At 39.7% G+C, this 25,485-nt stretch overlaps 1 protein-coding gene across 4 annotated transcripts in view; it reads left to right on the top strand.

The window, feature by feature from the left end:
- Positions 1-25,485, top strand: part of LOC140844947 (uncharacterized) — a 205,728-nt gene that overhangs the window by 58,657 nt on the left and 121,586 nt on the right. Inside the window, exons 4-5 of one of the 4 annotated variants that reach the window (XR_012123710.1) lie at positions 12,951-13,070; positions 17,937-18,115. The exons of 1 other annotated variant lie outside the window; for it this stretch is intronic. The gene's annotated coding sequence lies outside the window, so the exon portion shown is untranslated. Of the gene's footprint in view, positions 1-12,950; positions 13,071-17,330; positions 17,465-17,936; positions 18,116-25,485 lie in introns of those variants that run through there. 2 more of the 4 variants (XR_012123716.1, XR_012123752.1) reach the window with 2 other exon arrangements.

The raw sequence follows: 25,485 nt of genomic DNA, 5'->3' as shown, positions 1-25,485 counted from the left end.
CAACATTCTTCAATGAATTGCAACAAATAATTCAAAAATTCATATGGAAACACCAAAGACCCCGAATAGCCAAAGCAATCCTGAAAAAGAAGAATAAAGTAGGGGGGATCTCACTCCCCAACTTCAAGCTCTACTACAAAGCCATAGTAATCAAGACAATTTGGTACTGGCACAAGAACAGAGCCACAGACCAGTGGAACAGATTAGAGACCCCAGAAATTAACCCAAACATATATGGTCAATTAATATTTGATAAAGGAGCCATGGACATACAATGGCAAAATGACAGTCTCTTCAACAGATGGTGCTGGCAAAACTGGACAGCTACATGTAGGAGAATGAAACTGGACCATTGTCTAACCCCATATACAAAGGTAAACTCAAAATGGATCAAAGACCTGAATGTAAGTCACGAAACCATTAAACTCTTGGAAAAAAACATAGGCAAAAACCTCTTAGACATAAACATGAGTGATCTCTTCTTGAACATATCTCCCCGGGCAAGGAAAACAACAGCAAAAATGAGCAAGTGGGACTACATTAAGCTGAAAAGCTTCTGTACAGCGAAAGACACCATCAATAGAACAAAAAGGAACCCTACAGTATGGGAGAATATATTTGAAAATGACAGATCTGATAAAGGCTTGACGTCCAGAATATATAAAGAGCTCACACGCCTCAACAAACAAAAAAAAAATAACCCAATTAAAAAATGGGCAGAGGAACTGAACAGACAGTTCTCCAAAAAAGAAATACAGATGGCCAAGAGACACATGAAAAGATGCTCCACATCGCTAATTATCAGAGAAATGCAAATTAAAACTACAATGAGGTATCACCTCACACCAGTAAGGATAGCTGCCATCCAAAAGACAAACAACAACAAATGTTGGCGAGGCTGTGGAGAAAGGGGAACCCTCCTACACTGCTGGTGGGAATGTAAATTAGTTCAACCATTGTGGAAAGCAGTATGGAGGTGCATCAAAATGCTCAAAACAGACCTACCATTTGACCCAGGAATTCCACTCCTAGGAATTTACCCTCAGAACGCAGCAATCAAGTTTGAGAAAGACAGATGCACTCCTATGTTTATCGCAGCACTATTTACAATAGCCAAGAATTGGAAGCAACCTAAATGTCCATCTGTAGATGAATGGATAAAGAAGATGTGGTACATATACACAATGGAATACTACTCAGCCACAAGATGTGGAAAAATCCAACCATTTGCAGCAACATGGATGGAGCTGGAGAGTATTATGCTCAGTGAAATAAGCCAAGCGAAGAAAGAGAAATACCAAATGATTTCACTCATCTGAGGAGTATAGGAACAAAGGAAAAACTGAAGGAACAAAACAGCAGCAGAATTACAGAACCCAAAAATGGACTAACAGGTACCAAAGGGAAAGGAACTGGGGAGGATGGGTGGGCAGGGAGGGATAAGGGGGGGAAAGAAGAAGGGGGGTATTAAGATTAGCATGCCATGGGGGGGAGGGAGAAGGGGGAGGGTGGGCTGCACAACACAGAGAGGACAAGTAGTGACTCTACCACATTTTGCTAAGCTGATGGACAGTAACCGTAATGTGGTTGTTAGGGGGGACCTGATATAGGGGAGAGCATAGTAAACATAGTATTCTTCAGGTAAGTGTAGATTAAAAATTTAAAAAAAAAAAAAGAAAGAAAGAAAGAAAAGGGGGATTACTCCTTAACAGGATAAAACTATTGGTTAATCAAAGATCAACGCATGCTTTAAATATCCTTAATGTTGATCACTTAAAGGGTGTCAGATGATCAGCTATGGAGGTACTCTTTTCTGATAATATTCCTTTCTCTTAATTAAAAAAAAAAAAAAAAAAAAAAAGCAGTTCCTGTGTGCTGACCTCCAATGAGTTCTGCACAGTGGTATAGAGGGCATGTCAAAGTGTGGGCAAAGGGTCTGTTTGTTTCTACGCAGAAGATCAAGGCCTAGCTTGGATACCCAGAAAATGAACTAAGATACGATATGAGGAGGAGCTTCCGGCATCAGCACTCTCTGGAGGACTCGTGCCGGGGGATGATCATCAAAAAGCCTCCACAGGGATCCGGACGATGCTGCGGTTGTGGCTGCATCCAGCCCACCGTCTCCTGGACTTGCCATAAGAAGGAGGAGGGAGATGTCTAGGCTGGCATGTGCATACAGTGAGACAACGAATTTGACTGGATCTGTACTATTGGAACTCAACCAGGAGTTGGGAGGGGTGCAAGTTGTAGCACCCCAAAATCTCATGACTATAGACTATCTATGGTTAAAAGAACATATGGGATGTGAACAGATCCCAGAAATGGGCTGCTTTAATTTGTCTGATGGTTCAAGTACAGTTGGAAAATATCCATCATATCATAGATAAATTTTCACAAATGCCTAGGGTGCCTAAATGGTTTTCTTGGCTTCACTGGAGATGGCTGGTAATTATAGATTTGCTTTGTTTATGTCACCGTATTCCTATTATGTTAATATGTGTGTGCAAATTAGTTAGTAGTTTAAAACCTATACATACTTAAGGTACTATACAAGAAGATATGTCAAAGAAATAATCAATCCTCCCAAGTTTCCTTCATATGCTACATCTATAGCTTTTCTTCTTCCTTCCTAATTACAAACCTTAAATAGAATTCGTGCCTCATATCGAATTTACCGAGTATCATAATTCCTCCAGGTGGTAAAGATACCTCGAGACAAGTGCCGGACATAGAAGCCACAGGGCATAAATCTGCAAAGAAGTAAAAAGCTAACCTTTGCAAACAATATGGCTTCTCTCTCACTTACCAACTTTACATTTCCCTGTATGGCCCCGGAAGATGACTGGTTAGCCAGAGACGGGTAAGATTCCTCAAGGGAGGAACAACCTAAGACAGGCACAGTCGCAGGGGGGCCATCAGGTGAGAATTTGGGGATCAACAGAGGTGAGGCTCAGAACCTCACCCCCCCTGCTTTGAGAGAAATCTTCTGCATCCGTGGATGTCTTGCTGCCCTTGTCTAGCCTGGATTAATACTTAGTCCATAGGCACACACCTGATCATCTGATCATCTACATTTGCCTTCTTACAGCACTAAACTATGTTTTCTACCTTTATCTTGCATCTACCTACCACTTCAGCATTTTATTAAAAATAATAATAATAATAGGAGAAATGTGGGATCAACATATAAATCAAGTACAAAAATCAAATGAATATTCATATTTGACCTGATGGTTTATAGGTCATATTGCATGATCAAAACCGAAAGTTTCTATGATGAATGCCCTTGTACTGTTCACCATGTAAGAATTTATTCACTCTGTAAGAATTCGTTCACCATGTAAGAACTTGTTCGTTATGCTTCAGAAGATTGGAGACTGACGAGAATTAAGCTTGAGATGGATTAATGATTGTACATTGAGCATTGACCCCCCTATACTGAATTTTATTGTTGTTAACAACCATTTGATCAATAAATATGAGAGATGCCCTCTCAAAAAAAAAAATAAATAAAAAATAAAAATAATAATAATAATAGGAGAAATGTGGGATCAACATATAAATCAAGTACAAAAATCAAACGAATATTCATATTTGACCTGATTGTTTATAGGTCATATTGCATGATCAAAACCGAAAGTTTCTGTGATGACTGCCCTTGTACTGTTCACCATGTAAGAATTTATTCACTATGTAAGAATTCGTTCACCATGTAAGAACTTGTTCGTTATGCTTCAGAAGATTGGAGACTGACGAGAATTAAGCTTGAGATGGATTAATGATTGTACATTGAGCATTGAACCCCCTATACTGAATTTTATTGTTGTTAACAACCATTTGATCAATAAATATGAGAGATGCCCTCTCAAAAAAAAATAAATAAAAAATAAAAATAATAATAATAATAGGAGAAATGTGGGATCAACATATAAATCAAGTACAAAAATCAAACGAATATTCATATTTGACCTGATTGTTTATAGGTCATATTGCATGATCAAAACCGAAAGTTTCTGTGATGACTGCCCTTGTACTGTTCACCATGTAAGAATTTATTCACTATGTAAGAATTCGTTCACCATGTAAGAACTTGTTCGTTATGCTTCAGAAGATTGGAGACTGACGAGAATTAAGCTTGAGATGGATTAATGATTGTACATTGAGCGTTGACCCCCCTATACTGAATTTTATTGTTGTTAACAACCATTTGATCAATAAATATGAGAGATGCCCTCTCAAAAAAAAAAAAAAAAAATGAATATCAGTGTTTGACTTACAAAAAGAATGCTTTAGGAAACATGTCTGTAACTTGAGAAACTTGCATAAAACAAAGCCTATTTTTATGTAAACTTCTAAGAAATTTGGAAATTAAAACATGTTAATACTTTATGCATTTGTATTTGTTTCGTAGATTAGAACAAAGGCATATACAGTAAGTAAAGAAAAAATTCTAAAGTACAGTTGATCTATATTCCTTCTGGGCCCCAATCTAGAATTCCTAGCAAAAGTCTGGGTCATCTTATATTAGCTTGGCAAAATGTAGGAAAAATTGAGCTGATGTAAATTTTCTTTGCCTTACACACATTTATTTTCCTCCTGCTATAGTAATGATCACTTAATTCAATTTAATTCTGGAGTACATTCTATGTACCAGATTATGTGCACGTACTCTGGCTAATTCAAAATTAAATAGGATACACTTAAAACCAGTGGGCACGACCAGCCAATATGACTAAATACAAAGAATTTCCATACTAGTGCTATGAATAGAGTAAGTAAATCTCTCTTGACAGAGAACTGCTTCACAGAGAAGCAAATTTTGCTTGTACTAAATCAGGGGTATGTCATTCAAAGCAGAGGGGAAAATTTGTGAGCCAAGGTCATCTTGGAAGGCTGAGAGTGTATGTGGGTAGTGAAGGAGATGAGTCTGGAAGATAGGGGCGGGGCAGGTTACCAAAGGCCTTACCTGCCTGGTAAAGGGTGTTGAATCTCTTCCATGAACAATGGAGGATCAAGAAGGATAATAGAAGAGTGTCAGGTGCACAGACGGATGCTAATAGCTTTGACCCTGTATGGCCCTGAGTCTCCTGGGGAAGAAGATGGCAAGATTTCTGCTGAGCCCATGGGTTTGGCATTGACATTGGGATACTGGGGACAGTGTAGGTAAGTGTTGAACAGCTGCTCCTGGGGTCACAAAAGGAAGCCAACCAGTAATGAGCAAGAGGATCAACAAATATCATCCAGCTAAAGATGAAAAAATCACAGACTTGTTGCACAGCCAATTAGCACAGTTATGCAAATTTTCCATGGCAACATTCAGTAGTCAGGATTAAGACAACTGGGTTGATATTACTGATATAAATCATTTTAAGATACATGCTTTCTTATGTCCCCCTAACTCCTCAAATACCTGTAGTCACCCATCTTCTATCAAGATCTATGATGAAGACCAAAAATGTGCTGGTGTGTTCTGAGGGGTGGGGTAGAAATATTTTATGAAGAACAGATATTACGCCTTTTTGACAAGAGACAAATGTTTTCATTCAAATGCTGCATTTCACATATTGGAAACTGTAATGAATTCTTGTGCACCTCTCTGCCTAGTTCACAATGTCAAGCCAGGCATTGAAACACTTCAGGGTTTCCTCACAAAATTAAATTTAATGTTACACCCTCTAGTAGAATGGTGCATAAATCAAGCGTTTGATTTGCATGGACTATAGCAAGCAGCTCCCTTCTGGACAAATAAAAACCCAACTCTGAATATTATGTCAGGGACAGGAACAAAGCAGTCTAGGACTTCCAATAAAAGTCTGGTATCAAGTGTAATTCATGCTGGTATTACACTGCTCGGTGTCAAGCCTGTTATTAAAACTTTTGTTTTAACCTCCTTTTTTCATTTCAAAAGAAAATGTTTTTCTTGACCAGTGCACAGTCAAACCAGTACTATTTATAAACTGGTGTCTACTAGTGACAGACATGGGCATATTTATTTTCTTTCTCCATCTACCCCCACCCAACAGAGAGTATAGAAAGGGGTACATGTGAGTAATCAAGTGGAAAGAAACAAAACGAAGGGCATGGAATAAAACACACCATGGGAGATTAGGTAACATGGATATTCACTGATGTTCTACCTCTGACCACAGTCCCAAGAGAATACTAGGAACAGTTTCAGAGCAGACAAGTTTAAAAAATGACTCAATAGCCAAAGTTAACGGACATTGGGATGCAGAACATGCATCCATTTCAGGAAAAGTGAGCCTAAATATGCATCATTTGGTCTTATTTATACCCTCCAGCATATGCTGAGTTATTCATTCTCCTTACTCATATTTTCTCCATCACAGGATATCTGAACTGTTTTTTACTAAAAGTAAAATCACTGTGACCTGAAATTGAGTGAGGCCCTAGATAAGAAGCATTTTTACAAATGCACAATAAGTCCACCCCAAGTCCCCAGAGAACATAAATAGATCATGGACTTGTACACATTCTCTACATCAAGGCCTGTCATGTTTATTCTGGAATGCTGTAGAGGTGTTATAAACAGAGCTTGCTCCAGAAGCCAAGTGCATTTCCAAGAAGGCACAGCTGTCTGGAACACATAACCAGGTGAAGATGTGAGCCTGAGAGCTATGCTGATGATTTGGTATCTGTGTATAATTTCTTCCAGCTGTCTGTGAACTTCTGTTAGAATTTGAAATGCTTCAAGATAGGAATAGGTGAAAGTAGGTGTCTGAAAAAATTAATTTACGATGGTTTAAGGATAGTAAATTAGGATTCATCCACTCATTTGTGAATGGAATACATCAATAAATATTTATTAAACCAGTACAATATGCCAGTCACTGTGAAAGGTACTATGAGGGGGATGTAAAAAGGAGTTAGAACTGGTTTCTGCTATAAATATATTCACACATAAAAGCATAGGAGATTACAGAACTATAATGCAAGGTAAACGTGTCATAAGTCATATAAATAGAGTTCTATGTGGCATGAGAAGAAAGATATTTCCAATTGGAGGAGATTAGGGAAAGCTGAGCAGGCAGGATTTGGCCATGCAAAATAAATTGGGGAAAGAAAGGGAAATGCAGTGTGTGGGGAGGGTGGGGGTGTGTGGGGGTGCTGGTCATGGCCAACACTTGGAAAGGGGAAATCCCATGCGGAGACCATGAGTAATGAAGAATGACTAATTCCACATTACTGAACTAGTGAGCGAATGAAGATAAATCAAGGGAAACAAGATTAGAAGGGTAAATGGGATGGGGAATGGCTGCTGAACACTGGACTAAGTAGTTCAGACCCTTAAAGCAGTATGGAGCCATTAAAGATTTTTGTACAAGGAAATGGCATGATCTAATCTCTGCTTTAGGAAGATGAATGTGGTCATCGCGTATAAAGTAGATTAAAGAGTGGAACGTAGTCCTGGAGAGAGTCACTGAGGCCTAAACCAGGAGAGCAGTGTGGGAACAGACAAGAAGGGACAGAGTTGTGCAGCAGAATCCACAACACTTCACAACAGTGTGAGCAAGAGGACAGGGAGATTCAGGCTTAGGACAGGCTGATCCAAAATATGGAACTTAGCATATTGAATATTTATTTAAGCTGACAGAAGTTTGAGAAAAATGGTAGAAGTTGGAAGGCCACTCTGAACGCCTTCCAAACTTCTTCCCTGAAACAGACCATAAACCCTCCTGTGAAAGGTGCCCTTCCTGCACCTGGGGGAACCTAGCGTCCTGATCTGAGGACAAAGGGATACTGAGAAGAATCCTAAGCATCAGGCCTTACTAAGTTGCCCCATTTACTACATTTATTCCTACCCCTGAACCTATCACATTTCTCCACTCTTGACCAAACCTAGCATGAAATACTCAGGTCTGTTCCTTTGGGTCTTCATTTTACACAGTAATTTTGGTAAAGTTGGGAGACATTCTGAGTTGAGAGAAAAAGGAGAAATAAAATGTTCCAAGATGGCTGCTGTGGTTATAAAATCAGCATAAAAGCTCTTGGCATTCATCATTCTGATTAGTCTACTAATATTTTTAGAAATCCTTACAGAGAGCCAGAGTTTAGCATGTCCCAAATAGAGCAAATGGATAATTTCAGGTACATTGACCTCGTTGATCATGATTTAAGGATTCGTATTGGAATAGAAGAGCATCTAGTCCAATCCAAGTTTACTTTGAAAGTACAGTCAGTCCTCTTCATGGATAAGGTGTTTTCTAATTGAAACACCAAGCAGGCTGCTCTCTAAGCCAGCCTGTCAATACCCATACAGAGAAAAGCAGAGTGTTCCCTTGCCTGCATCTCTCAGGCCAAGTGATTAACTGCACACAGGTCATTGAGCATCACAGATGTGAAGTCAGAGAGATTGAGTGTTACCACAGGACTCCTGCTCTAGAAATAAATGCCCTCCCACCTTGGCACACTTAGAGTAGACACAAAGAATTTGCCTGGAAAGTGTTAAGGAGCAACAAGCACCCTTTCAGTTTTGAAATGGAGTTCGATGTGGTTAATCCTACCAGCCTAGCAGTGAGCAATGTGCTGCCTATGATCACTGCCTCTGAATTTGAAAAAGATCTATTTTAATGGGAAACAAAAAGAGATTCCTTAATAGCCATTGGGATCCCATCTAAAATTCACCATTTAATAGTTTTAAAGGATATTACTTCTAGGGATAAATTGTATGAACCCCAGAAATAGTGACTATGGAAGGAATGGAAACTCCATTTTGAACATTTCTTCTCTGCTCTTAGAGACCAGAAGGTGGATACTGTGACTGCAGAGTCTGTTTCTCACAAAACCAGTGCCTCACAGAGCCTGTTCTCCCTTAAGATTCCTCAGCCTATTAGGGAAACGGGCTCTATTTTAATATTTCTGCCAAGTTTCTGATTTTTTAAGTTTATGAAACCAATAAAATAGCTAGTATAGTCTGGTTGTTAATTCTAGTTAGTGCCTCTACCTAGATTATTTGATGTAGGTTATTGCTACTGTAAAAGAGACATGGTTTCATAAAAAAAATTAAGCAACTGTTTGATCAAATTAGATGATATCATTCAGAGCAGGGCATACTGAAACCAGTGTCCTTGGATCTCCTCTTGCCATCTCCAGGAAGTTGCTCTGACCTGCAATAAATAGTTGTGGTTCTTGAGCTGTTTAAGCCTGATTAAGGTATTTGTTATGCATTTGACAGTACACAGTAGTGCAGGATGTCAATTCTCAGCTGTCATCATCATGATTAAAAAGGGTGGAAGAGAGTGGCCTTTATGTGGGATGAGTTGTAATAAGTAATAAGGGTGCCAGAAACCTCTAAGCCAATCATAGTTTAGCCAAAGTGAATAAAAACCCTAGCAAGATCTCTGACCCAAAAAGTTGCTAAGCAAATGATGCTAGATTTTCTTGTGAACAAAAATTACATCCTGTTGTCCAGCCATACAGTCTCTTCAATTGTTAGGGGATCTTATTATGAATATAAATGAGAAGAATGCAATTTATTTCACAGAATTACCCCACAGGTCCTCCTTTTTAAAGGTTAGCATATTGAAAGGTTTTTAATTTGAAAAATAATTTAAGTTGAAGGAGGCAGTCCAACCAAAATTCCAGCAAAGGGAAGACTTCAGTGTGAGGAAATGCCTAAATTGCAGTGAAGCTGGGTTCAAAAACTCTTAGAGGGATTTTATTTTAGAACAGTCTTGACAAGTGCTCACTTGCCAGTCCTCAGGAGGCGAGCAGCAGGGGGTTAAAGCCAGCCTCTCCCCTTGAGTGCCTCAGAGACGGTCAGTAGGGATGTCACACATCCAGTCTGGCCCACTTCTTCACTGAATCGTCTGAGATACTCTGCCTCTGTGAAGCCCACTTTTTAGCAATGATGAATAACAGCAGCAAGAAGGAGGAGGTGAGCAACTGCCGGTGAAACAACGGCCATCACTTTTGCTGAGAATCTGCCATCACTAGGTACTGTTAGACTCTTTTCAGGGACCTTCTCTTTTATGCCCAGCATCAGCAACCAAGGCTTCTGCTATTATTACCTCTGTATAACAAAAGAGGGAAAAGGCTAAGTAATATGCAGTGGACTAGAATGTGGCAGGTTTGGGCCTGAGGCTCGGGCATCCTGGCTTTCATTCTTGTTCTCCCATACATTTATGCCATATCATCCTTCCTGACATGTAAATCACATAGACAGATTTTAAAAATTGCATTTTGTTTTTCAGTTGTGGAAGAGTCTGTTTTTCACTTCAGACATTTCTAGAGTTAATCTGTTTACAAAATGGTTATCTTCCATTCCTTTAAAAATATTTGTTATGCATCTGCTCTGTGCATGGTGCCGTTAATGATAACCTAAGAGGATAAGATATGGCTCCTGGCACAGAAAATCCCCTGCATGTCTGCATGGCTACCTGAAGCTAAGGCATGACTGTACTCATGCATCTGTCTGTCAGGAGAATGCTGAATATCTATGTGGAGTTTGAGTGGAGTAAATGTTTTCAAATATATTATTTCATCTGTGTCTTACAATTCCATATGAGGTGGGCAGGGCCAATTTATTACCCCTCATTCATGGTTGAGGGATTACTCACAAGGTAAAACTGCCCTCACTGGTTCTCCTGGATCTAACTCTCCTTAATGAGCTCCAGCCTATTACACTAACATCTGCAGAGGCCTCTCCCATTTTGATTTTGATGCTACTTATGAAGAGAGGTCTGAATTTTGCTTTACGTAAGTGATAGTCCTTGCCTTAAAGATGTTTTATGATATTTATTTCTTCCAGATAGGTCTGACAGAATTCTGTCAGTTAGCCACGTTTAGCCCCAGTGGCAGACCCGTTTCCACTCATGATTCTGGCAGCCTGCTGAACTGCAGTGTGAACAAATGAGATAAGTAGAAAATATTCCTCCCCTGCTGGCTCCATGCTCTCCTCATATTCAGTCATGAGGACTAATGAATCAGAGATGATTGTGGTGGTAAAAATCCAAATGCAGATTTTTGCTGTCCTTACTAATGAGAGAAAAATATAGTAGACCATTGGCCTAAAGGCTCCAGATGAGATTCCTTTGTAACTTAGAGTGCATTAAAAAAGCTTCAGTAAGCAAGATAAGTTAATTTTTATGACCTTTATAAACTCTTTTAGCCTGTATCTCAGGAGCTTCTTTTAAAGATTAAATTTTTAAAAATCCCTTTTAGCTCAGGCTGACATACCATCTGACTTTTTTGCTTCAAAGGCTACATCCAAAATCTATAAAGAAATTCTGCTCATGGCAATTATTGTCAAAGTGATGATTAGGTAACATGTCATTTTTAGTTTTACTGTTTTTTTGCCTCTATGAGATTAATCCAATAGAGCTCACTTCTTAACGTAAAAATTGCATAAGGGATGCAGCATTCCCAGTTGGCTTAGCCTGCATTTGCAGATTCTTGAAAGAGCAAATTGAATTGTCATGGGTAGCACCTTTCTCACATGATGACCATTGGGTTAAAGGGGGAGTGTAGGGCAACAAAGATCAAGATTTCATTAACAGAAAAACAACAACAACAAAAAACCCTTACCCTAAGAACTGTATTATTAATATATCATTGAGTCCACATAGTAGACCTATGGCACAGTTACCCAAAGGTGATGGGTGTCATTTTGCAGCAGGTGGGGATATTGAGGGAATGTGAGGCCTCTTCATTAATGGCATCACAGATTTAATTTAACAAAATATAGAGTTTCTTCTAATCTTTTTGGTTATAGGGTATCAGTTTCTTTTGAACACTGTGTTTTTGACTGTCTTGATGGGTGCCTACAAGAGTCATCCTGGACATCAGTCACTACTTCTATTATATCCAACCTTCTGACCCACAAAATCTGTGGTTGACACAATTGATTTCTCTGTAAGATTCATGCAGCATTTATTTTATCTTTGACAGCCACCTAGAAGGTCCCACAAAAACTCAGTTCCTACATCTCTGTGTCAGAGAAAGATAGCCCTTTATAAAAGGTGCCTCTCCTGAGGGGCTGGAACAAAGTGTGAGTCTCACTTAGAATGATTCACTGAGGTAACAGGATTTATTAAGACGCATAAGAGCTTTGGTGACCAGACCACTGAGGGCACGAATACCAGTCCCATAGGAGTTTTGCTTTTGGAAATAACAATAATAATAACATAAAATAAAGAAAAACGGCCCAGGCTACAGGACTTATGTTTGCATTATCACACTTCACTCTGCATCAGCTCTTAACTGTGCCCCATGGGCCTTTCTTTTCCCCCCTCTTGGAACCCCTTTTCTCAGGTCCCAGAAAGCATCTTGGTAAACCAAGTTATACAAACCACATCCTTTAAATAGATGCTTGACAGTTATCTATTGCTTTCCATTGCTGTCTCTATGCTACCTCATTATATAGAAAGAGTACATGATTTTTTTTCAAGGCATATAAATAATTAAGTGCCAGGTTCAGAATTCAGCCTCAATTGTTTATCTTGTAAATAAATTGACATCTTCCTGTGTGCTCTAAAGTCTAAAGGTCTGGCTTGGTCATGCATCATCCTGTGAATTTTGCTGAGAAATAAGCATTGGGAAGGAACATGGAAGTCTGTATAAAATAAAACTGCAGTAGTGGTCTTTGCTTACTGAATTCACATATCTAAGCAGATTAAATTATTTCCCTTTTTATCTCTTAGCTGAGACTTTACAGCCTGAGCTGAGCCTCATATCTAATCAGGTCTACTTAACATTTAAGATTTTCATAATTATTCTAGTAATCAGTATTACTGTTTTATTTTCATTTTTAGCAATTTAATGGTAATATGCAGAGACCACATGTTTTAAAGAAATCTTTTTGGTTTAACATAGAACAATATAAAATGATTTATTAACCACATACATGATAGGACAGAAAGCTCTTTAAGTGACTATCCCATGTCAGTTTCTTCTGATTCTGCTAAATGTTGTTTCTATTCCATGTCAAGAAATGAGCGAGTGTAATGATTTTGAAGAGGAGGTAGCATCCTTGGCTCTATCGAAGATGAAACACTTCCAGGGATCTTGGAGCTGACTTTTACTGCAGTGCTACCAAGAAAGATCTCAAGGTCATTATTTACTAGAAATAAAGATACCAGGCAGAAATCGATTACTACGACACTAGATTTATGTTTCCATTGCTCTCTATATACATCTCTATTTGTCCTAACTTCATGGGGAAGATATTTAATACATAATGGAAAGAGACTGTTGCTTTTGATTTATTTTTTGTTTATTATTTTTGGCATTCCATGGAGAAATTCTGGAACTCAGTACTGTTTGAGGGTGTGTGTCTAAGTATTCTGGGCACAGTATAGGTTTAAAGGTTCTGGAGAGACAAGGAAACTTCCTCTACTTGCTGAGTTCTCTTTTAACGAACAAACTATTTTCACTTTTTTTCTTTGTATGTTTTACATGAGATAATAAGCACAGATACAAAGGCTAATCTAGCCATAATTGCAACAAGAAAATGCTATGTAGTATTTACATTTATAGAAATATCTCCCCCTCCCTGGAGCCCATGAAGTGACTCTCACCAATCCTAGCTAACTCTCCCTTAGCAATTTGCCCAAGAATTGGGATACACCTTAGGTCCATGAAGGCACAAATACAGAGATGTTATGAACTTTCAAATTTATTTTGAGTGAATAAGATGGCGGTTGGTGATGCATATAACATTAATATGGGCCCTATCTTTAAATACTTTCAGCATTTGAACTCAAAAAGAAAGGTAAGTAGAGAGTCAGGCAACACTAATTTATTAAGACCACCTGAACAGAAAATTATGTTTAAAAGAAGACATGTGTTTTTCTGTTCCATGAATTTAGAACAGTTGGACATAAATCCAGGACAGAACGCATGCAAAGAGAATGAAAACAATAAGACCATTCAGTGTTATGCGATGGTATGAACCTGTAATGGTAGAAGAAAGTGCACAGGTGGGGCTGGAATATTTTTACAGACCCTTGAAAAACCCAATGAACAATATATATTTGAATCAGAGTGTTGCTTTTGAAACACCGGAGTGACGTGTTTGAAAGAGCATAGATTTAAGCCCTATCTCTATAGGGTAAATCCAGAGAAGTAGTTAGGTAAACTCTTGGCATTACAATTTTACAAATAACAAACATTCAGAGAAGTAGCATAACAATATTTGGAGACCTGAAGCACAGATTTGGGGTTGGAAATTGGTAACCAGCAGTTAAATGTTCTCTTTTGGATGTATTGAATGTAAAGGAATGAGCTCCTTGATGAAATTCAAACCCGGAACCCCACCCACTCCCCATGCCTTTGCAGGTACAAGAACTGGGAGAAAATGTCGGGCACAGAAAGTCTGCTTAACAAATAGCCCCTGACTTGCCCTTGAATTCTATCTTCTCATGGATTTGACCTTCTAATAGACCTGACTTGACTTTATTATGGGTTTTTCTCATGTTAAACCTCTCTGCCCTTCTGGGATGAGAGCTCCTGTAAAATCTATTACCCAAGCATGAACAAACCCTTATTGGTTGCCTCTAGCCAAGATGATAAAGCCTTGGTTTTCCAAATCAGAGTTACTAAGTACTAGAGGCAAAAGGAAAAATGAAGAGAATTTAAGAAGCTGATATTTAAAAGAATGGGTTTAATCCTATCATTGCTAACTTGGATCAAAGTCTTAAAATTCACCTCAGTATATACTTTGTCTTCTGAGATAACCATCTCTAGTCATACAAACCAGGTAAGCTGACTTAAATTTTTCCTGACATTTTGCTTTCCCAGCTGCTCACTATTTTTACCTGGTGGGGCCCCATTTTAATTTCCACCACCTAAGAGATGGGTCTTGGCAACACTCTTTTTTTCTGGTTCAAAGACCAGAGAAAATTTCAAATTGACCCTTCCCCTGGAGTTCTGGTTTCTTATCTGAGAGACTTGTCTCCCTCATGGCTGATTGTTAGGACTATGATTATTGAGCCTTTTTTCCTCAAAGTATGGTTCCATAGCAAGACACTTACCATACACTAGACAATAAAGATATCATAAACATTAACAGGAGAATGCTTATTTTCACACAATGCCAGGGTGCTAGATATAGAAGTCCAAAGAAAATTAGGAATATTTATATGGAGTTCAGGAAACGGAATTACATACTTGGGACTTGTCAGCAGATAGATAAAAGTTGAAGTGGTTGATGCGGTTGGGATTTCCCTGGGAGAGTATTTGTAATAAAATTCAGCCATAAGAGAGCCTTGAGAAGTAGCAGCCACAGTAAGGATAGCAAGATTCAAAGAGCACTAAGGGAAAGAGTTGGAGCAAGTAGCAGTGTTACAGAAATAGAGCGTACTAAAAGCTGCAGTGAGATCAGGATCAGGTCGGGTCAGGACTGAAAACGCCCCCTGGGCTGGCCTTGGGCAGTGACTGGTAATCCTTGCCTGCACAGTTTCTAAGGCTAGGTAATAACTATAAGGTTGTTTGGGTATACTTAGAAAACAATGAGTGTGTGCCCTTGTAACTTTATCAAAGTTACTCCTTTGAAAATCAGCCAACATTTTTAGCTAAGATACTTCCTATCCAACTCTTTCTACATCCCCCAAAGTTAGTGCACTCTTGGGGAGGGATGGTGGAGTCACGTTCCCTTTATTAAAAGGGAAGGAAAGAAGTGGTAAGGAACATTGATATCCTTTATTTTGGCAATTGCAACAAAAACCTTCATGGAATTTTGAAAATGTTTGCTTGCGCATTAAAACTGAAATAGTTTGAGAAGGAAAATTTGGAGCCTGAGTGTGGTATTCCCTGGGCTGTTGGTCGGGTTAGCCCCAGCCCTCCAGATGGTGCCATGTGCATGCCCACTCCTCTGGGCTGGGTCACCCCTCTCGCTTCTGTACCTTCCTGTTGTGCAGCATGAGCTCTTTATTTGCTTTATCAGCTGCCAGGCCCGAGTTTGTTTAATTTGTATGCCCAGAGACAGTCTTTACGTGGTATGTTTTTCTCATGAATGTTATTGAAAAGTGATAACTGCCAAGTACTAAATATTTACTATGTACGTCACACTGCGTATATTAGATAGGTTATTTTATCTTACTTTTCACACACGCACAAAAACAAAATGGGGAAGTGTTTTCCCCGGATTAGAAAACTCTAGTTCACACAGTAGAACTACTGGATGGCAGAAGACGGGCTTGAATCTCAGTATCTCTGGTGTCAAAACTCTTGTTCTTCACCACTATTTATGCTGCTCCCTAGTTACTTGTATGATCAACTGTCTATATATTATTCCCTACACTTTTAAGTTGTGGTGTTTGACTCGTAATTATTCTGCCTTCAAATTCGGCACCATCATAAATTTCAGTATAATAGGTCATTTCACTTTCATTCTTAAACTGTGCATGCATCTTCATTCATCTTAATAAATAATTGAGATGCTTATTAAGCAGATCTTAGGTACCCTATTACTGTTTGCAATGTCAAGCTAAGGGTAATAGAATGTTATATGATATATTAAAACTTTCTGGAAGTCAAATTCCAAGTTGAAAACAATCACTTTTTTAAGGAATGAAGTGACAATTACTAGTATTTTCTTCAGCAAATAGAACATCCCAAGTTTCCTGTTATTACTATAGCACCATGTAGAAGATTCTATCCAATAGAAAGATGTTTTCTTAAAAAGCAAATACACTTTGAAACACATTACAGTTCTTCCGCTGTGCATCTTTCCCATTTTAACCACCAACTAGCTCAGCTGTAAATATATTACATGATTCCATAATTTTCTAATCTCTGTTTTTCAGATTTTCAATGAGAGAAGTTAAAAGGTTTTAGGGAAGAATGATATTTTAATGTAGGTAATGGAAATGAGGAATTTCTGACTTAAAAAAAATCCCTTGTGTGGATTTGAGAGAGAGGGTTGTCTTTGTTGGAAAAATAGGACTTCATAGGCCAAATGTCTGATTCATAGCAGAAGAGTCAGTAGGTAAAGAAATTCTATTAAACCGGAATGTTGACCAGAATCTTGCTAAATATGCATGTCACACCCATACAGATCTTCCACTACCCTCTGCATGAAGCAGATTGGTTCTCCTCTGTATGACACAACCATAGTTATAAAGCATATATTTTTAAAAAAGAGCCTTATATATCTTAGTCAGACACTCTAAAAATTGCTCTGACTTTATACAGAATGAATAGACAATGTCTTCTGAATAAAAATCAGGAAACAAAATATTCTATCTTCTAGGAAATACAAATTTCCTACCTTGTACTCAGTTTCTTCATCAAACCCCCATGCCTCCAACTATAATTGCAGATATTTCTCAGTCCGTAGTGTAACTGTTCTCTTGAAAATCTCTTTTCAGGTCAAAGACAGATGAGGAATCAGACTCTAATAAGAGCTAACCCAATCCTCTGAAACACACCAAATGCAGACAAGAAACAAAGCCCAAGTTCCCTTGCAGAATACACTAGTTTTCAGGTGGTTGAAATAAAAGCGCTGCCTGGGGCAAATGGGTATGAGCTGGGTGAATGCTCTCTCTGTCCTGGGAGGCTGAAATACCTGCTGCTTGTCCAGATCCCAGCAGATGTGAACAAACCTATCATGTTGTCTGTCATTTTTCAGTGTTTGCCACATGTGGGGCTGCACAGACCCTGAAAACACTAGAATTGGGCTCCAGCATTTATCAGTAACAATTTATAGCTGATATATAGCTTTCTTGAAAAGAGAAGGAATCCAGTGAAGCCTAACAATGCAGCCCCACAAAGGACTGGTATCAATGTCATCAGTGAAATTTATGGGTGAGCCATGAGACCCTCTGAGCCACAGAGGCATTCTCTGCAGCCTGTCTTGGATCCCATCAATTACGGTCTAATAAGGTTTTTCCTGCCATAGGGAAAGGCTTTCATTCCTTCACTGCCTTTCTCAGGTGTGCTTATATGAATAACAGCAGCTGTTTCTTTATCCCTAGTGCGGCCTTTCCAGAGCATTGTCCCTTCTGGCTTCCTCGACCTATCTAGCTGGACTCTGGTACATCCCTGTGGTTTCCTCACTGGGTCTGTTTGCTCAAGTGACTCTAAAGGGCCTGCTGCTAGCTTCTCGTCTCTCTGAAATAAAAAACTTGTCCAAAGAACGTTTCACATTCCCTGAGTATTTGTAACCCATAAAATAGACATATCTGATTATTACGGCAGCAAAACAAGTTTGTAGAAACAACCAAGCCCCCTTAGGCGAGGAGAGGGGCAGACTCTGAAATGTTGGCTATGGTGGGAATGTCGCTGTAAATTTTTAGCCTCCTCAAAAGTGTGGGGGTGGGGGGTGCAGAACTGTGGGTTTGGGGGTCTCTGACTATCTTTCAGTTTGACTGTACTTTATCCTGCTGGTGTCCTCAAGGCTGACGTCAGTAGGAGGCAGGTCTGTGGCTCACTCTTGGGTTGTCAGTGATGGGATTCCAGCTTCCCTAAAAGGATGCTCATTCAGAGAAAACAGATTTTACTTTTATGATGTACACATACAAAATATACTCTCATATATCCATGTTCATACACACACTAGTGCTTATACATTATACCTGCAGACGTGTGTATGTGTTTCCATGAACTTTAGGAAAGATGTTTTCTGAATGTCACATTTTAGGAATAATACATTACTTGTCGTGTTTTTTCTCTGGATGATTAATCTTTTATTTTCTTAATGTGATCATTGCAGCCATACCTTAGTAATGGGATGCAGACAGAAGCCAGACTTCCTTCTAAGACTTAAGTCACATCTTTGATTCAAAACAGGTTTTGGAGGTAAAGTCTGGATAGAAAGAAAGTTTAGAAGGGAAGAAATGGGAAGCTCTCACTTTATCAAGGTGCTCTATGCATTTCAGTGTTCTTAAATATCCTCGTTGCTGGTGACTCTACCACGGGGCTTATGCTTTTCACTATTAATAATTTTGGTGTCAATTTAACACCATAAAGGCCTTATTAAATGGCAGAAGGGTGAAGATGGGTGCACTTGGGTACCTGTGTTAGTGTCCTGGGACTGCTCTGACAGATTACCAAAAACTTGGCAGCTTAAAACAACAAAAAATCATTCCCTCACAGTTCTGGAGGCTAGAGGTCTGAAATCAAAGCATCAGTGCCTCTCTGAAGGCACTAAGGGAGGGTATATTTCACCCCTTTCTCTAGCTTCTGTTGTTGTTGGAAATCCTTGGTTGTATGCTGGGGGCCATGCTACTCAAGCTGTGAAGCAAAGATCAGGCTGGAGGAAGACCCCCACAAATCAAGGGCCTTCACAGCTGGCTCCCTCTATTACCCACCTTGATTTGGTTGTTCTCCATTATACTATTGGCTTTGCTTTTGCTTGCATTGTTGCCAAGGGCTAAGCTAACCTTTGCTAAGCAGCACAGAAAGGAGGAGAACATAAACTTCCCAGAAGCTTTTCAGGACAGTGGTCCTGAAGAATAGAACATGCAGAGGCCAGATGGCAATCTAGGCATAGAATACCAAAACCTGCAGGTAGCTAGTCAAACACTGACTACCCCATCTCCACCTAAGTGAGAAAGCCCCCCTGTTTTGTAATGCTAGTGAAATTAGTGATGAAGAGTTTTATAGGAAAATTAGAGAAATAGAGTTATGGGGGAATACTGAATGGAATAACCCTATCTGACACTTAATCCATCTTCCCATGTTTTTCTCTATTTGCTACTTCTACAGTTTTCCTAATTACAGCCCTTTGCTAGAATCCGTGCCTCATACATGTAATTACCAAGTACCATAATTCTTCCAAGTGGTAAAAATACCTCAAGACAAGTGCTGGGCATAAATCTGCAAAGAAGTGAAAAACTAATGTTTTCAGAGAATATTGCTTCTCTCTCACTTACCAGCTTTACATCTTCCCGTATGGCCCTGGAAGATGTCTGGTTAGCCAGAGATGGGTAAGATTCCTCAAGGGAAGAACAACCTAAGACAGGCACAGTCGCAGGGGGGCCAACAGAGGTGAGGCTTAGAACCTCACCACCCCCAGTGTTGAGAGAAATTGTCTACACCCGTCGATGTTTTGTTGCCCTTGTCTGGCTTGGATTAATACCTAATCTATAGGCACAGAACTGATAATCTACACTTGCCTTCTTACAGCACTGAATCATGCTTTCTATCTTTATCTTGCATCTACCTATTGTAGAATTAATATTATTAGGGGATAAAATGTACCCATTACATTAAAAATGTAGATGATGATACCTGCCTAGATAACTGTAGCAGTGAGTGAGTGACCTGTATTTCACCCTGATCTAATAGACTCCATAGTCACTGCTACATGCTGCACGTTTCTGTGGTCACATGAATTACTTAGAAACCACTTTGCATAAAAACGGGAGACACAATAGAGTACATGTTGCTACGAAAAGTTTCGGTCAAGGAACAGAAAACGATCACCTGTCTAACACTTGACCAACCATGAAGAGATTAGAAAGAAGAAGAAAGAAAAAAGCTTGCCTATACCTATTAATCAACTGCCACTACTAATTAATCAAAAGAACAATAAAAAATAATCATATCCTTGTGCAAAATGGTATAAATAAAGCTGTCATCGGCACTTTGTCGAGAGGCCTCCTCCAGCGGGCTCCGTGTCCTGTCTCTCCATACACCAACTCTGTCCTGCACCTTCAGGCATCCCACCCGTAGGCTGGAGCTGGATTCCCACAGTTGTAGGTGCATCCGTCCACCCTCTGCCCCAGTTGTCACATGCTGTTCTCTGTGTCTGTTTTTTCCTTTTCTTTCAAGGACACCATATTAGATTAGGGGCTCACCCCACTGCAGTGTAACCCCCTCTTAACTAAGTACGTATTCAATGACCTCATTTCCAAGTAAAATACAATCTGAGGTTCTGGGAAGGACCGAAGTTTGAGGGGATGCTATCCAACCCAGTACAATAAGTAATTGTAGGTATTTTTGTCTTTACTGAAATACTCTTTAATCAAGTTAATGTACTAAATTTTTGCTACATAGGAGAAGATAGACAAGGTAAATACTTGGGGGGCAAACATGGGAAAATAGAAAATGTCCAAAACATTGATGTACACTGCAGCCAGTAGCCACCTGTGGCTATTTAAATTTGAATGAATTAAAATGAAATAACATAAAAAATTCAGTGTCTCAACAACAAATGTTGGCGAGGCTGTGGAGAAAGGGGAACCCTCCTACACTGCTGATAGGAATGTAAATTAGTTCAACCATTGTGGAAAGCAGTATGGAGGTTCATCAAAATGCTCAAAACAGACCTACCATTTGACCCAGGAATTCCACTCCTAGGAATTTACCCTAAGAACGCAGCGATCGAGTTTGAGAAAGACAGATGCACCCCAATGTTTATCGCAGCACTATTTACAATAGCCAAGAATTGGAAGCAACCTAAATGTCCATCGGTAGATGAATGGATAAAGAAGATGTGGTACATATACACAATGGAATACTACTCAGCCATAAGAAGTGGAAAAATCCAACAATTTGCAGCAACATGGATGGAGCTGGAGGGTATTATGCTCAGTGAAATAAGCCAAGTGGAGAAAGAGAAATAGCAAATGATTTCACTCATCTAAGGAGTATAAGAACAGGAAAAACTGAAGGAACAAAACAGCAGTGGAATTACAGAACCCAAAAATGGACTAACAGGTACCAAAGGGAAAGGAACTGGGGAGGATGGGTGGGCAGGGAGGGATAAGGGGGGGAAAGAATAAGGGGGTACTAAGGTTAGCATGCATGGGGGGGAGGGAGAAAGGGGAGGATGGGCTGCACAACACAGAGAGGACAAGTAGTGATTCTACAACATTTTGCTAAGCTGATGGACAGTAATCGTAATGTGGTTGTTAGGGGGGACATGATATAGGGGAGAGCATAGTAAACATAGTATTCTTCATGTAAGTGTAGATTAAAGATTAAAAAAAAAAGAAAGAAAAGGGGGATTGCTCCTTGATAGGATAAAACTATTGGTAAATCAAAGATCAACGCATGCTTTAAATATCCTTAATGTTGATCACTTAAAGGGTGTCAGATGATCAGCTATGGAGGTACTCTTTTCTGATAATATTCCTTTCTCTTAATAAAAAAAAAAAAGCAGTTACTGTGTGCTGACCTCCAATGAGTTCTGCACAGTGGTGTAGAGGGCATGTCAAAGTGTGGGCAAAGGGTCTGTTTGTTTCTATGCAGAAGATCAAGGCCTAGCTTGGATACCCAGAAAATGAACTAAGATACGATATGAGGAGGAGCTTCCGGCATCAGCACTCTCTGGAGGACTTGTGCCGGAGGATGATCATCAAAAAGCCTCCACAGGGATCCGGACGATGCTGCATTGTGGCTGCATCCAGCCCACTGTCTCCTGGACTTGCCATAGGAATGAGGAGGGAGATGTCTAGGCTGGCATGTGCATACAGTGAGACAACGAATTTGACCGGATCTGTACTGTTGGAACTCAACCAGGAGTTGGGAGGGGTGCAAGTTGTAGCACTCCAAAATCTTATGACTATAGACTATCTACGGTTAAGAGAACATATGGGATGTGAACAGATCCCAGAAATGGGCTGCTTAAATTTGTTTGATTTCTCTCAGACTGTTCAAGTACAGTTGGACAATATCCATCATATCATAAACAAGTTTTCACAAATGCCTAGGGTGCCTAAATGGTTTTCTTGGCATCACTGGAGATGGATGGTAATTATAGATTTGCTTTGTTTATGTCACCGTATTCCTATTATGTTAATATGTGTGTGCAAATTAGTCAGTAGTTTAAAACCTATACATACTTAAGGTACTCTACAAGAAGATATGTCAAAGAAATAATCAATCCTCCCATGTTTCCTTCCATATGCTACATCTATAGCTTTTCTTCTTTCTTTCTAATTACAACGCTTAAATAGAATTCGTGCCTCATATCGAATTTACCGAGTATCATAATTCCTCCAGGTGGTAAAGATACCTCGAGACAAGTGCTGGGCATAGAAGCCACAGGGCATAAATCTGCAAAGAAGTAAAAAGCTAACCTTTTCAAACAATATGGCTTCTCTCTCACTTACCAATTCTACATTTCCCTGTTTGGCCCCGGAAGATGACTGGTTAGCCAGAGACGGGTAAGATTCCTCAAGGGAGGAACAACCTAAGACAGGCACAGTCGCAGGGGGGCCATCAGGTTAGAATTTGGGGGATCAACAGAGGTGAGGCTCAGAACCTCACCCCCCCTGCTTTGAGAGAAATCTTCTGCATCCGTGGATGTTTTGCTGCCCTTGTCTAGCCTGGATTAATACTTAGTCCATAGGCACACACCTGATCATCTGATCATCTACATTTGCCCTCTTACAGAACTAAACTATGTTTTCTACCTTTATCTTGCATCTACCTACCACTTCAGCATTTTATTAAAAATAAAAATAATAATAATAATAAAGGGAGAAATGTGGGATCAACATATAAATGAAGTACAAAAATCAAACGAATATTCATATTTGACCTGATTGTTTATAGGTCATAATGCGTGATCAAAACCGAACGTTTCTGTGATGAATGCCCTTGTACTGTTCACCATGTAAGAATTTATTCACTATGTAAGAATTCGTTCACCATGTAAGAACTTATTCGTTATGCTTCAGAAGATTGGAGACTGATGAGAATTAGACTTCAGATGGATTAATGATTGTACAGTGAGCATTGACCCCCCTATACTGAATTTTATTGTTGTTAACAACCATTTGATCAACAAATATGAGAGATGCCCTCTCAAAAAAAAAATGAGACAGACGGGTAAGATTCCTCAAGGGAGGAACAACCTAAGACAGGCACAGTCACAGGGGGGCCATCAGGTGAGAAATTGGGGAGCAACAGTGGTGAAGCTTAGAACCTCACCCTCCCTGTTTTGAGAGAAATCTTTTGCATCCGTGGATGTTTTAATGCCCTTGTCTAGCTTGGATTAACACATAGTCTACAGGCACACACCTGATCATCTACAATTGCTCTCTTACAACACTAAACTATGTTCTCTACCTTTATCTTGCATCTACCTACCACTTAGAATTTCATTAAAAATAAAAATAATAATAATAATAAAGGGAGAAATGTGAGATCCACATATAAATCAAGTATAAAAATAAAATGAATATTCATATTTGACCTGATTGTTTATAGTTCATAATGCGTGATCAAAACCGAAAGTTTCTGTGATGACTGCCCTTGTACTGTTCACCATGTAAGAACTTATTCACTACGTAAGAATTTGTTCACCATGGAAGAACTTGTTCGTTATGCTTCAGAAGATTGGAGACTGACGAGAATTAGGCTTGAGATGGATTAATGATTGTGCATTGAGCATTGACTCCCCTATACAGAATTTTATTTTTGTTAACAACCATTTGATCAATAAATATGAGAGATGCCCTCTCAAAAAAAAAAATCAGTGTCTCAAGATCACTAGCTACATTCTAAATGCTCCTTGGACACATGTGGCTGGTGACTACTCTGTTGGACAGTGCAGACACAGAACATTTCCATCCCTTGGACATTGCTAAATATATCATGAGTAGGAGTTATGGTGGAGGTGCTCAGGAAAGGTGAAAATGGGAGGGAGGGAGTCATGTAGCAGCAGAGGAGACCCTGAAGGAGGGGGTGACGGTCAAGGCAACGCACATATATTATTAAGGTGTTGCCTGGGACAACCCACCCGCTGGACATTGTTTACATCTCGACACTGATATTTTGTCTTACAAAGAGCAGGTACTCAGTAAATGTTTTTTGAGCCACTGAAGGAAAAGATGAATACTTCAATCAGGATGGGATGTTGCTGAGTTTGGCAATGCTGCTTTTAGAAATGTATGATTTCCATGAAGATTTCTCGGGGAGAGCACCTTAAGTATTGGCAAATATCTACATACTGACCTTCACTGAAAGGCTGAATACACCTTCTTCTCAGACCTTGCTCCTCTACCAGCACTGCCCTCATGCTGCCCCATATCACTGGGTTCCCCAGGAACACAAACAGCTGCCTTCTCTTTCTTTCAAGGAAGCAGAGAGTGGCAGTACGTTACTCATGCCCTTTGCACTTGTGCTGGTTCAACAATTTTCCTGTTGACTGCCAGCACAGTGCCCTGATGCAAAGCCGGCAGCCATTCCTGTGCATGCCCAGAGCCCTGTGACAGGTCCCTTCCTGACAGTCTACCCTTTCCACGCAAGATGGGAAGAGCAAATTACAATTGGGTTTGAAAGGAATGGGTAACTTACCTGGTCCCTGGGGCTTTGATCGTCTCCTGTTACAGTGCCCGCTGACTGTAGGGCTGATACAGTTCATCTCCCAAGCCTGGATTTACTGTGGTCCCTTGCCACAGCTCTGTGATGAGGGAGGAGGGAAGGGCATTTTCATTAGGGCAGTGAATACTTGCAGTAGCTTCTTTTCATGGCTGTGGATAAGGTAAAGATTCCTGTGGCCAGAATTCTCACCTGGCCCTTGTCGGCTAGCTCACTCTGCACGTGTGGGCAATATGTTATTATTGACTC

The sequence above is a fragment of the Manis javanica genome, chromosome 1, assembly GCF_040802235.1.
Source record: "Manis javanica isolate MJ-LG chromosome 1, MJ_LKY, whole genome shotgun sequence".
NCBI classification, from domain to species: domain Eukaryota; kingdom Metazoa; phylum Chordata; class Mammalia; order Pholidota; family Manidae; genus Manis; species Manis javanica.
The sequence above is the reverse complement of the archived record's forward strand: the minus strand, read 5'-3'. Positions and strand labels throughout refer to the sequence as shown.